Source organism: Pseudonaja textilis, chromosome 4, assembly GCF_049901715.1.
Source record: "Pseudonaja textilis isolate UNSWEBS1 chromosome 4, rPseTex1.2, whole genome shotgun sequence".
Taxonomy (NCBI): Eukaryota; Metazoa; Chordata; class Lepidosauria; order Squamata; family Elapidae; genus Pseudonaja; species Pseudonaja textilis.
In genome coordinates, this window is record NC_141993.1 from 77,009,443 (window position 1) to 77,022,857 (window position 13,415).

The 13,415-nt window shown below is 41.1% G+C and overlaps 1 protein-coding gene across 1 annotated transcript in view; it reads right to left on the reverse strand.

Moving 5' to 3' along the window:
• The window catches only part of SLC7A14 (solute carrier family 7 member 14), a 65,127-nt gene extending 51,935 nt beyond the window's left edge, over nt 1–13,192 (reverse strand). The window contains exon 1 of the mRNA XM_026705683.2: nt 12,786–13,192. The gene's annotated coding sequence lies outside the window, so the exon portion shown is untranslated. The remainder of the gene's footprint in view (nt 1–12,785) is intronic.
• Between the last annotated feature and the right edge of the window lie 223 nt (nt 13,193–13,415).

The window sequence follows — 13,415 nt, forward strand, 5'->3', positions numbered from 1 at the left end:
GGAATTGTGCTTATAAAAGCAGATGATGGAGAAGAAGGGAATCAGAAGGAGAAATCTATATCAAAAGAATGTGGTCACTTATTGGTAGCTAATCCTTGACTAGATAGAACAGGATTGGATGCTAAGGTAAGCAAGAGATGATTGCCTTTAAAGCTATATCCCTGAAATAAGATATATCGTGGCCTTACAAATAGGAATTATATGGAGAGAAAAAGGATCATGTGGCATATTGCATTCCACTACACAGATCTAGCTTGCATTACATTGCTTTTTGTCAGTGGAAAAGTGATGGTCTTTCCGATTTCAACTTGAAACATTATTTTTATGAGCACAGTGCAAGAATCAGTACTGAGCGACTTTGATCTTCCTTTTTATCCTGTAGCTAAATAAACTACCATAAACATTCAGTTCTGCTCAAAACCACAGTGGAATAGGATTATCTTTGGTGGCTTTGTGAAATTTAGTATTTAGAGGAGGAAGATGCATAAAATTCTGGGGGTAAGGATTTCCAGAACAAGAGGACACAACAGAATGCTTAATCAATGTCTTGTATGGAATGGGGACTCTAGGCAGCCCCAGTCATATTCTTACATGTTTGCTATATACCAACATATACTTAAAGAAGTCTTTTTAAGACATAAGATTCTGGTTTTTGTGAACTTGAGCTAAGCACCTGATGTTGACTTACACTAATTCAGACGATTAGTCCATTTATCTAAGTCACAGTTTCTCAACCTTAGAATCTTTTAGACATGTGGACAGCAACTCCCAGAATTTCCTAGCTAGCCGTTCTGGCTGGGGAATTCTGGGAGTTAAAGTCCATTTGTTTAAAGTTGCCAAGATTGGGGGACCCTGACTGAAGTGAATGCAATCTGTTTAAGGAGTAGCAGATATATCTACAACACAACTTGTCATCAGCACTAGAAATAGATACTAAAAAGATGTTTTCATCTAGGAAAACACTCTGGATTCCTGTGAGAACACTATGAAAGCTTATCAATGTTTTGGCCAAATATTCAATAGATTTTCATTCTCAGGTATGGCTATGGATTACCCTTTGTGGGGACTTTGCTCTCTTGATGGATAGAATCTCATCTGGCAAACCAGTGACTTAAGATCAATCTGATTACTCAATCAACCCAATTTCTAGATTTGCATGGCAGACTAAATCCCAAGCTAATCAAACATAGTGGGCTTGTACAACTTACCTTAGCAAAAACAGTTGATCATAAATGTAGCTACAGGATCTTTGTTAAAATGACTGCACATATTAAGTCTGCTAGTTTGGTTTCCTTAGCTTTTCTAGTGTAGGAATGGTATCACATATACTTTTCAGTGGGTCACCAGTAAAATTAAATGAGCCAAACTTCAGGGAACAGTGGTGTGGTAGCTTAGCAGTTAAGATGCTGGGCTTGTTGACCAGAAGATTGGCAATCGGAAACCCAAAGACTGTGTGACAAAGTGAGCTCCCATTCTTGCCCTAGTTCCCGCCAATCTAGCAGTTGGAAAGCATGCAAATGCGAATAGATAAATAGGCATTGTTTTGTTGGGAAGATAACAGCTTTTCATGTACCTTGGGGTATAATCATGCTGGTCACATGACCATGGAAATGTCTCCAGGCCGTACTGGCTTGCTCCCTTGGCTGAGAAATGGAGATGAGCATTCCCTCTAGAGTCAGACAGAACTGAACAAGGAAAACCTTTAACTTTTTTTTCAGATAACAGCCCCTGGAGGAAATGTGAAGTACTGTCATAGCAGGAGACTCATCCAGCTATCAATGTTTCTCAGGTGTATTTAAAATGTGATTTGAGTCAGTATTTAATACTTGGATAACCATAAGTGATCATTGCCCATCTATGTTAGAAATCCTAATCTAGGGTTCTCTTTTATACCCTTAGAAACTTTACAAAAAAGGAAAATAAATTCTCAATCTTGATTTCCTTCTACCTGTTCTTTTGGAGGTGCTGGAACACATTTTATTTTCTCTAGCTTAGGGTTACGCTTAGCTCTTGTGGGCTATGCCGGAAGCTGCTACAGCAGGAAAAAAAAGAAGAAATGGACAGAGGACCAGGAGAAAACTCTAAAGCTCATTTCATTGTCATGGAATTAGGAAATAATTATGTCAATATAGTTAAGAGGATTACTTCCCATGTATTCGGTTATCTTCCCCTGCTGTTTAAGAGCTAACATTACAGTATTCAAGAATGATATTTTGAGTAATTTTGGAATAGCTCCCAGGGATTGCATGTAAAGCTATTATTTTGATCATCCCTGCTTTAACTGAGAAGAATTGAATTTGGGTTTTTCTAAGGAAAGGAAGAACTCTGTGCTGGAGGTCTTGCCAGAGGTGGTATTTAGCAGGTTCTAACCAGTTCTGGAGAACCGGTAGTGGAAATGTTGAGTAGTTCGGAGAGCCAGCAAATACCACCTCTGACTGGCCTTGCTCCCATCTATTCTCTGCCTCACGAGTCCCAGCTGATTGGCTGAGTCTTCTTTTGTTGCTCTGCACAGGAGAACAGAGCTGGAAAACAGGTTAGTTGGGTGGGGAGGGAATGGGGATTTTGCAGTATCCTTCTCCTGCCATGCCCACCAAGCCATGCCCACCAAGCCACACCCACAGAACCGGTAGTAACAATTTTTGAATCCCACTACAGGGTCTTGCCTCTCATTTAGGCATCATTTTGTCTTGTCTGGATAAAATGCCAAGAATCCTTTATTTTTAGTAGTAGCGGGTTGAGTCCTACAACTTTCTCTTTCAGTAACTAACCATGGATTACATAGATTGGGGAGGGGGTCAATCTCAAGGACAGGGGGCCAGATCTGGCCTGAAGAGTGCTTAGATCTGGCCCACGGGGCCACCCTGGAAACAACGAAGGATCGGCCTGCAGTGCCTCTGCCAGTAAAAACACATCCCAGGAGCTTGTTTTCATTGGCAGAGCGCTTGAGCCACTACAGGCACCCCTGACACAAGTGATGTCAAGCTGGCCACGTCCACCTTGGCCATGCCCGCCCCCCAGCCCCCTGAGGTCAAACACAACCCTGATGCAGCCCTCAATGAAATCAAGTTTGACACCCCTGACATAGATATAAGGTTTTTCTTCTTGGGAAAATCTTTCTGTTTCAGTGGCCGCATAGCATTTCCCAAACTTTTATTTAGGGAAGGAATAAATGAAAATCTCCCAACAAATACACGTAGCTGTTCTGGAAATGAGGGAGGCCCCTTTGTGACAGAAACTGCTTTGATTTATCTGATCAAAGTCTGACATTATTTATACAGGTAGACCTCAATTTATAACAGTTCGTTTAGTGACTGCTCAAAGTTACAACGGAGCTCAAAAAAGTTACTTTTGAACATTTTTCACACTTACGACTGTTGTTGCATTCCCATGGTCACGTGAATAAGATTTGGATGCTTGGCAACTAACTCATATTTATCACGGTTGCAGTGTCTTGGGGTCATGTGATCCCTTTTTGCAACCTTCTGACAAACAAAGACAATGGGGAGGTCAGATTCATTTAACAACCATATTACTAATTTAACAACTGCACTGATTCACTTAATAAATGTGGCAAGAAAAGTTGTAAAATGCGCCAAAACTCACTTAACAAATTTCTCATAAATGTTGAGCTCAATTTTATGGTCATAAGTTGAGGATTCCCTGTACAACAATGGATGATATGCCTTGTTGTTTTACTGACCAAAAATAAGGGATCGCAAAAAAGCAAAGCAAATACCAGAACCCAAACAATGAAGCCTGTAAATTTAAAAAAATATATGTATATTTACAGTAAGTGTCTAGAGACAGAAACCTGGCCCCACAATTAGAAATATACAATTAAACCTTTTCATTTCTTTTACTCTTTTTTTAAATTGGAAGACAAAGTTCCAATTTCCAACTTTGCTCATTTCCATAACTCATTTTATATTTTAATATATTTTCCACGTTCATAGATTCAATAGAAGCATGAATAAATGCTAGGAAATAAGCAAGCACACTGAGATTGGTCTGCATAATTTATAATCCACATCCTCTTCTTTATTGATATCCTTTCAGATACTGAAAGACTGCTATCATCTCTCCCTTTAGCTATCTCTCCTTTAGACTAAACATACTAAGTTCTTTTCACTGCTCTTCATAGGATTCAGCCTCTGGGCCTTTTACCATCTTCATACTCTTCTCAGAATACATTAAGAATGCCTTAATAGCATAGTCCCTTTTCTGCAAGCAATCATACTGCTAGGCTGTGACTGTCTGGAGGAAGACCTGCCTAGCTTTATAATTTTAGTAATGCATCTGACTTAAAGAAAAATAACTGAATATGTTATGCATAGCGTGTTTGCTTCATTTTGTCATCCTACTCGGTTGATTCAATTCATCATATTTCATTGCCCAATAAATTATTGATACAATATCATAAAGGAAGTAAGGAACTTAGCAATTCTTTCTTCCATACCATCATCAGAAATATGGAAGAAAACCTAGCACAAATTCCCTTTCGTCAAAGTCCCAAATCATATGTGCCAATAATAATAATAATGGATAGTAACCATCTTAATTTAGTTTCTGAGATTTTAGTTTACTTGTGGAAAAAAACAGGATTAATATAGTAGATGATAACAAAATCATGAATGCTCTCCCAGTCTTATACATGTCATTGGAATAGCAACTTCAGCACCTTGGACAGCACCGCTGAAGTTTACATCATTCCAACAAATGCTTTCTGGAATAAAACACACTACTACTACTTCATCTAATTATTAAATTAATTCATTTTCTGGATGCATATTGTATAATATATTAAACTAACAGAATAAGATAGTTTAATATGACATGGTAAGTAATAAAAACAACAGCTGAGGTTTACACTTAAATAGATTACCAAATCCCTTTTTGAATGCAGCTATTTGGGCTTATTCAGAATCAGTGACCATCTTTCAGAAATGGTGTAGGGTCTCCTGCTTGGGCTGGGGGGGGGGTTGGACTAGATGACCTACAAGATTCCTTCCAACTCTGTTAATATGTTAATGTGCATAATGTGATTTCTCTGAATGCAGACTCAAATATTAGGGTTTATATTTTCTTATAAATCACAAATGTTGAGTTCATACAACATTGTTAAACCCAAAATCTGGGTGGCTGCATGACTGTAACTTGCTTTTTTCAAATGGATAACCAGGTTATGGCTTAATATGTTGGCCTAATTCACATCACATACCACAGAAATGGGTGTTTTCCCATATGATGAATCATCAATTATCCATCTTCACTTCGGCTTAGTTTGGCATATTGTGCAAACTGAGCACAGAATTCATAGGCTACAAATCCTTGTGTGACTGCCAAAATGGCAGGCGTTTAAACACTAGGCACTTTGACTTGCCAAACATTTTAGACTCTTTTATTGCCACTCTGTACAGTATCATGTTTGTGCTGCCGCTTGGTATTATGTTATGTGAAGAATAATCACCTGGCATTTTTATTATGCTGTAATCTACACTGAGGTTCATTAGGGAGTCTAGAAATGTTTAACTAAATAAATATACTAAATACATTCTCAGCATTCACTTGGTAACAATAGCAATATTATAGTGTTCCTGAGCAAGCCAGTTTTTGCTCTTATAATATGAACATAAGCAGCTACCGTGCAACAATTTATACCATTGTTCCTTTTAGTTCTATGGATTGCAGCAGCTTTGCTGAATTTCAGGTGTTAAGTATTTCCCAGCCCTCTATGGAGATGCTGATAACTGAAATTTTTCAAGCCAACAAACTATGTGATTAATCAGGAATTTATGGCTCTTTCCTTAATGCCAAAGGGAGAAAAAACCTCAACACATTAATGTTTCTATTGATCCACATTTATATAAAAGATCCTTAGATGAAAAGGGAGAAGGGGAACAAAAAAAAATCAAGAAAACTCTAATTCATGCAGCTGTTGAAAAATAATCCAACAGCATACAAAGGACTTGGAAATGGCACCACATAAATAAATTGATTCTGCATTTAATTGTGCTTTCCAAAAGTCCAAGTAAGAAAAAAGTGCTTTAGCCAAATTAAACATCACAGATTATTATATATATAACACCATTGGACAATGTACTAAGTCTAAAAGGAAATTAGAATGAACAGTCTGATGTAGTAGTTAAGGACTCTCTCTGAAATCCTTCCTTCCTCCCTCCCTCCTTCCTTCCCTCTCTCCCTCCCCCCCTCCTTTCCTTCTTCCATTCCATTCCATTCATCTCACAGGATCTTTCTGGAAATAAAAGGAAATAAGTTCCCTCATATAAATGTGCCTTTTGTTCCTGAATAGATGAAACATATAACTAAGACATCAATATTTTAATCCAAACACATACCATAGAAATATCTTAATTACTGAATTTTACCAATGGAACAGGTAAAACCTGAACCATCCCTTGGATTCTAGATAGGAAAAAATAAAACCTCTTTCTGTCTTACAGCAAAGGCCCATTCCATCACAGAATGTTTCTAGGAATGTTATTAACAGGATATCATTAAAGATGTACAGCATCACCACTTTCCTGCTACGAACCAGATAAACCAGCCTGGTGAACTGGAGCAGGCTTATTGGCAGAGATATCAACATTCTGGCCTCGTTGAAGCAGAAATATTCTGACTTGGGGCATGGAGATTTAATTCGGTTTTGTTATGTTTCTAAAGAATTCTTATGTCTACTTATCCTTCATACATTGGCTTATCTCTTTTTATTTAATTTTTTTTTACTAACCAACCAAAGTAATGGATATCATGAGCCTTTTGCTATGAAAGAAAGCCCACCTTAATTCTGCATGCAAGAAAAGTTGTCTACAAAAATCATCCATTAAAATACTGTAACCCCACAAGGTTAGGTTTGCCACTATCCACAATGGAAGAATGGTGATGGAACTTGCAGACATGGCTAAACTGATTTCCTTGACTAGAGAAAAGAGAATATATACATTTGTAGCTGATATTATGGACATTTGTTTATGAAACAGAAAAAATGCATTTATGATAATGATGATTAGGGGAAAAAATCCTGGATAATAAAAAGTGAGCTTTTTTGTAATCATAATTGTAATGTTTTGCTACAAAGGAAATTGGAAGCTTCTTTCTATTTGTTTTAATCTTTTTTTCCTGCACTTTTGTCTTACGTCTTTTTTTCCTCTTTTTTATTCTTTTCATTCTCTACTAGCTTGTGTTAGTTTTATATCCTTTTTTAAATATACTGTACATCAACGTACTTGTACTCCCAGATAATGGCTCCATTCCTTGATTTTAAGTGAAGTTGTAATCTTTCAAATGAAATAGCAATGCACTCACTTGAGGGCTTTTAACAGACAAGACTAGAATGGCAGAAAGAGCATAAGTGAAAGTTGGAACAACTGATGGGTGGAAATCTAATATCAATCTCCTTGGGAATCTACCTGCATAATGCACAGAAGAAGAATTGGTTCATTACATTATGCGGTTGCACATGTTGTAGTACATTTTAATATGTGACATGTAAAGTAAAGGTAAAGGTTCCCCTTGCACATATGTGCTAGTCGTTTCCAGCTCTAAGGGGCAGTGCTCATCTCTGTTAGAAAACTGAAGAGCCAGCAATGTCCAAACACATTTCCGCGGTCATGTGGCTGGTATGACTAAATGCCAAAGGCACACAGAACACTTCCCACCAAAGTGGTCCCTATTTTTCTACTTGCATTTTACATGCTTTCGAACTGCTAGGTTGGCAGAAGCTGGGACAAGTAACAGGAGCTCACTCCGTTACACAGTGCCTGGGATTTAAACCGCTGAGCTGCTGACCTTTCTGATCGACAAGCTCAGCGTCTTATCCATTGAGCCACCACGTCCCTGCATGTGACATCTAAGACAGTTCAAAACATATTTCCTCATAATATAACAGAATAACAGAGTAGGAAGAGACCTTGGGGCCTTCTAGTTCAACTCCGTGCCCAAGCAACAAACTCTATACTTTTTCAGACAAATGGCTGTCCAGTATTTTCTTAAAAGCCTTCAATGATGGAGCGCCCATAACTTCTGAAGGCAAGCTGTTCCACTGGTTAATTGTTCTCACTATCGGGAAATTTCTCCTCAGATCTAGGTTGGTTTTCTCCTTGATTAGTTTGTTTCTTGTCTTGCCTTCAGGTGCTTTGGAGAGTAGGTTGAGCTCCTCATCTTTGTGGCAACCCCTTAGATCTGTGATGACAAACCTATGACACGCAGAACCATTTGGACCGGCATGCGAGCTGCAGGCACTTACCGCACTGCGTCTGTGCGTGCCTCACAGCTGATTTTTGCCAGGTTTGAGGCCTTTTTCAGACTCCCAGTGGTTTGAGGAAGGCTTCTGCAGGTTTTTCAGGCTGAAAACTAGGCCCATTTCATCACTTCCTGTTTTTCCCGAAATACAGGAAGTGACGAAACGAGCCGAGTTTTCGGCTTGAAAAGCCTGCAAAAGCCTTCCTCAAGCTTCTGGGAGGCTGAAAAAGGCCTCAAACCAGCCAAAAATCAGCTGTGAGGCACAGTGCAGGTAAGGGGGTGGTGGTGGGTGGGTGGGCATTGCACGTGCATGCATAGGGAGGTGCACATTGCCTTCTGGGTACTGATACATGAGCGCAAGCATGGAGGTGCGCACACAATTTTTGGCACAGGAGCTCAAAAAGGTTAGCCACCAGTGCCTTAGATATTGGAACACTCTTTTCATGTTGCTCCAGTCCTTCTTTTTGCTAGACTAGCCATGTCCCCCTGCAACCATACTTGATATGTTTTAGCCACCAGCCCTCTAATCATCCTTGTTGCTCTTCTCTGTACTCTTTATAGGGTCTCAACATTTTTTCTATATTGTGGCGACCAACACTGAAATGTAATATTCCAAATGTGGTCTTACCAAAGCATGATAAAGCAGTACTAACACTTCACATGATCTTGAACACTTTTGTACATTAGAAGCTCCATTTTAGAGAGGCAAAAACCCATGGATTCAGATTTTACTATATACTTATCTTGGGAAGATGTATTATTTCCATTTATTTGGTGCATGTTACAAATAAGAGGAAATATGAAAAGCAAGAGGATCCAATTTGTGATTAGAAATAAATTTGCCTGGAATAAATGGAGCCAATGAAGAACTGAATATTTAACGCTTGTGTATCTCTACTCAGATATAAATCCAATGGGAACACTCTTCAGCCTGACAACTAGAGTAATTATTCTGGAGTAAACACATTGCTAAAAATACAGCTGGCTGTTTTCTGAGAATTAGTGCCTGGTTTTAGCATGGTAGATCCAGCTGTTTTTAACATCAAACCTACTTGATTGTCTCAATCTTAGAAGATGTATTGGTGGATTGTCAGATATCTTACATTTCTCTTTCTTTCTCCTCTCTCCTCTTTCATTTTTATTTTCATTCATCCTCCCAATTGTAATCGATGGTACACATCCATTATTTTTATTTCCTCCAGGATTTCTTGCTTTGCTGTTTCTCATTTGGTTTCTTGGCCCGATAAAGTAGCCTGATTCCGCACATATACAGTAACCCTAACCCTACCCCTCAACTTATGAACCAAATTGAGCCCAAAATTTCCATTGCTAAGCAAGACAATTGTATAATGAATTTTGCCCCATTTTATGACTTTTCTGGCCACAGTTGTTAAGTGGATCAATGCAGTTTTAAGCTAGTAACTTGGTAGTTAACCTGTCAGAAGGTGGCAAAAGGTGATCATACAACCCTGGGATACTGCAACCATCATAAATACATGCTATTTGTCAAATGCCTGGATATTGATCACATGACCAGGGGAATGCTGCAATGGTCATAATTGCGAACTTTCTTGGCCGCCTTGCACAACCTTGGCAAGGCTTGTTCTTATCTGGGACAATGAGTTTTTAAAAGCGTTTTACTGTGAATGAACGGAATTCACAGAGAAGCATTAAAAAGGTTTTGCTTTTATCTCTGTTTGGTGTTTGTTTGCCTTGAATGAGGCTTTGAGTCAGAACAGGGAGGAATCATGGAAAGGAAATACTCAATTTAGTAAGATGTGCCTTTATTGATCTACCAACCCTCAGTCTTGGCTTCTATTCATCTTTAGCACGTCCTTCTTTAAAGCCCTTGTGCCTTCTGCCCTCTTTGCCAATGCAGGTGTTTGGGCACTTTACGAAGCAACTCCCCATCCTGAGCTTCTCAAGGATTGGTTAGACAAGCCTTTCTTAAACTTGGCTACTTTAAGCCTCCCAGAATTCCCTAGACAGTCCTTTTGGGGTCCACACAACTCTCCAAACACTGGTTAGACAAAGATGTTGGGGCAAACTCAGGATTACTATTATTTTGATTACTTAGAAGCAGAGAACATCTACCTTTAGGCAGTTAGGAGTGGCAATGATGCTGGGGAAAAATACTCTTATTAGTCATATACTACAGGGCTTGAGACAAATCTCTTGAGTAAATACTACACAATACAGATCTCCCATTCTAAGTGAGGAAGCATCTTCTAGAGAGGGATGAGCTATAAGTCCTTTCAATCAATCAATCAATCAACCTCATTAATCTTGAATAGCTATTTATCTGCCTGCTAACATATATTCCTACCAGTGTCAAAGTGTTCTGGGCCATATGAATATTTTTTTCCCTTCCTTGGAGAACACTCTCTCTCTCTCTCTCCCTCCCTCCCTCCCTCCCTCCCTCTCCCCCTCCCTCCCTCCCTCCTTCTCTCTCTACACACACACACACACACACTCCACAGAATGAAAGGGACTGGGCTGCAATTCATAGACTCCATTAATTTGGATTGTCTTTTGTTTTAGATGATAAACAATTGGAAAATAAAATGATTGTGGGGAAAAAAAATGTTGGTACTATATTTCACTTCCATTTATTCTACTACCCACTAAAATATTACCCCCCAAAAGTGCATTGTACACGAAACATTGAAGGTTATTGCTGGTACCTGTTTAAGTCATTTCAACTATTGTTTTTGACTAATCTCTTTCCCCCCCTAAAAACTATATTCCACCTAAATTTGCTGTATCATATGACATATATAATAGATGAATTCTAGCATGAATTTAATTAGGAAAGTTTCATTTTTCCAACATGGTGCCAAATTTGTTCTTACAGCTGTCAACTGATATCTTAGGAAATGAGTGATACTGTTCCATCTTTGTTTCCTGGAATTATTTTTTAATAAAAATATTTCAGCTTTCAGTTCATATTTAACATTTTGATTTTTAAAAAAACATTTCAAAATATCTCCTTCCAATTATTTTGAGGCTTTTTTTTTTTTTGCATTGGGCACATGTGGTAGAATGTGCCTTCTCTGTTGTAGCATTTCCAACATCTGCTTTTTATATGATTTGTCTCTCTTGGTAATCGCTGACGAATTTTATGCCATCTGTACATTTAATCTAGGACTTTTTTTATTGTGATGCTGCTGCAAAAAAATATCCTGTGTATTTTCCCTCTGTAATGGGGGAAATCGCTCAGCTGCCCTTTTCTGAACAGCATTACACTTTCCCGCTGCGTAATGTAACAAAACCAACAAACCAACAGCGCTTGTGACACCATCCTTTTATTATCATGGCCTTTGTCATTATCCCTATATGAACACACAGTGTACTCCCTTCTTTGCACAATGGTTGATGAGTTAATGTGAAGCAAGCAAGAATTCCAAGAACACGGATTAAAAACGAAACACAAGTCTCTCTCTTTGAATAGTATCAGCAGCAAGTAAACATACAGAAAATACCCCAACCAACTCATTTCCACAGAAGCTGGAGCGTGAGACTTCTGAAGTTGAAAAATATACCACGAGAAGCGGCTGGAGCCGTCACAACATCTTACATAAACGCAGAGAGTGATACAAGAGAAGGTAGAAAAGGTGGGGGAAGGACGGAGGGAAAAAGAGAGGGAGAGAGAGAGAGAGAAAGAGAGATGGAGGAAGGAGGTAGAGGAGGAGGAGAGCGAGTGGGAGGGAGGGAGGGAGAAAGAGAGAGAGAAAGAGAGATGGAGGAAGGAGGTAGAGGAGGAGGAGAGCGAGTGGGAGGGAGGGAGGGAGAGAGAGAGAGAGAGAGATGGAGGAAGGAGGTAGAGGAGGAGAAGAGAGGGAAGGAGAGAGAGAGAGAGAAAGAGAGATGGAGGAAGGAGGTAGAGGGGAGGAGAGCGAGTGGGAGGAAGGGAGGGAGAGAAAGAGAGATGGAGGAAGGAGGTAGAGGAGGAGGAGGAGAGTGAGAGGGAGGGAGGGAGGGAGAGTGAAAGAGAGAGAGAGAGAGAAAGAGAGAGAGGCTAAGGAAAAATTCTACATTTTGGGCTGCCTTGACTTTATACTGTACTGCAACGAATCCACGTAAAAACAGCCTTGCTTCTTCTTCTCCTACCGGTTTTGAAGGAGGGGGGGGACGGTTTTGAAGGGGGAGGGGGGAATCCCGCTCCCCCCCCCATCCTTTTTCTAAACGACCCTTCCTCCATCCCGCATTAGAGATCGCAGAGGGAGGGGAGGTGCCGGAAGACAGGCGCGGGGAAGGGACTAGCATTCCGCCTCCCCCTCTTCCTCGGCAACTCTTAAAAACTCCCCGAGGACCGGCTTCGCCCTGCTTGACTCAGCTTGTCCCGCACACAGAAAGCGGGTTGCGTCTCCAAACTGGGAAATTGTGGGGAGGGGGGGGAGAGGGATGCAACATCTGCTTATTGCATCTTTTCTTTCGTCCCCCTCCCCAAATAATTGACTGAAACTAAGAACCGGGAGCCCTGGAGACAGCTCTCCCACCACCACCCCCCACACACTTTCACTTACCGCGCGGGCGACAGGAGCGGGCGAAGGGCCGAGGAAGCCGCGGATGGCGTCAGGTCCTGGCCAAGGACGCGCGGGCTGCGGATCTGGAGGCAAGAGGGATCTTGGCCGCACCTGCCGCTCTGGGCGGCTTTTCCCCTCTGGAGACAACCGAGCGGGGTGGAAGCGAAGCCGGGCTGAGGCTCGGGAACCCCGGCTCGGCGGCCGCTCCAGCTCTTAGTGGGATGGAGCGGTGAGAGGAGGAGGAAGAGGAGGAAGGGGAGGAAGGCGTCTCTCCGGTCCGCACCTAGGAGGGGTGGGAGCTGCTGGGGAGGGGCTCGGGAGATGCTCGCCTCGCCACCGCCTGCCTGCTGTGCTTGCGCTTGGGAAAGCAGCCGAGGCCGGCGCCGCGCCGCAGTCCCCTCAATTATTCAGCGCTCTTCTGCCTTCTCTTCCCATCTGCTCCCGCCGCCACGTGATCCGGCTCAGCGCCGGGAGCTGGAGGCTGCCATCCCCCTGGGAGAGATCCATCCAACCCAAGCTTTAAGGCAGGCCTGCAAGCGCCGGGGCTCTTTTTTTTTAGCTGCGTTCCTTCCCGCCACCCGCCAAACCCGGGTTGTGGATAGCACCAGCGACTACCTAACCCAGGTGTTT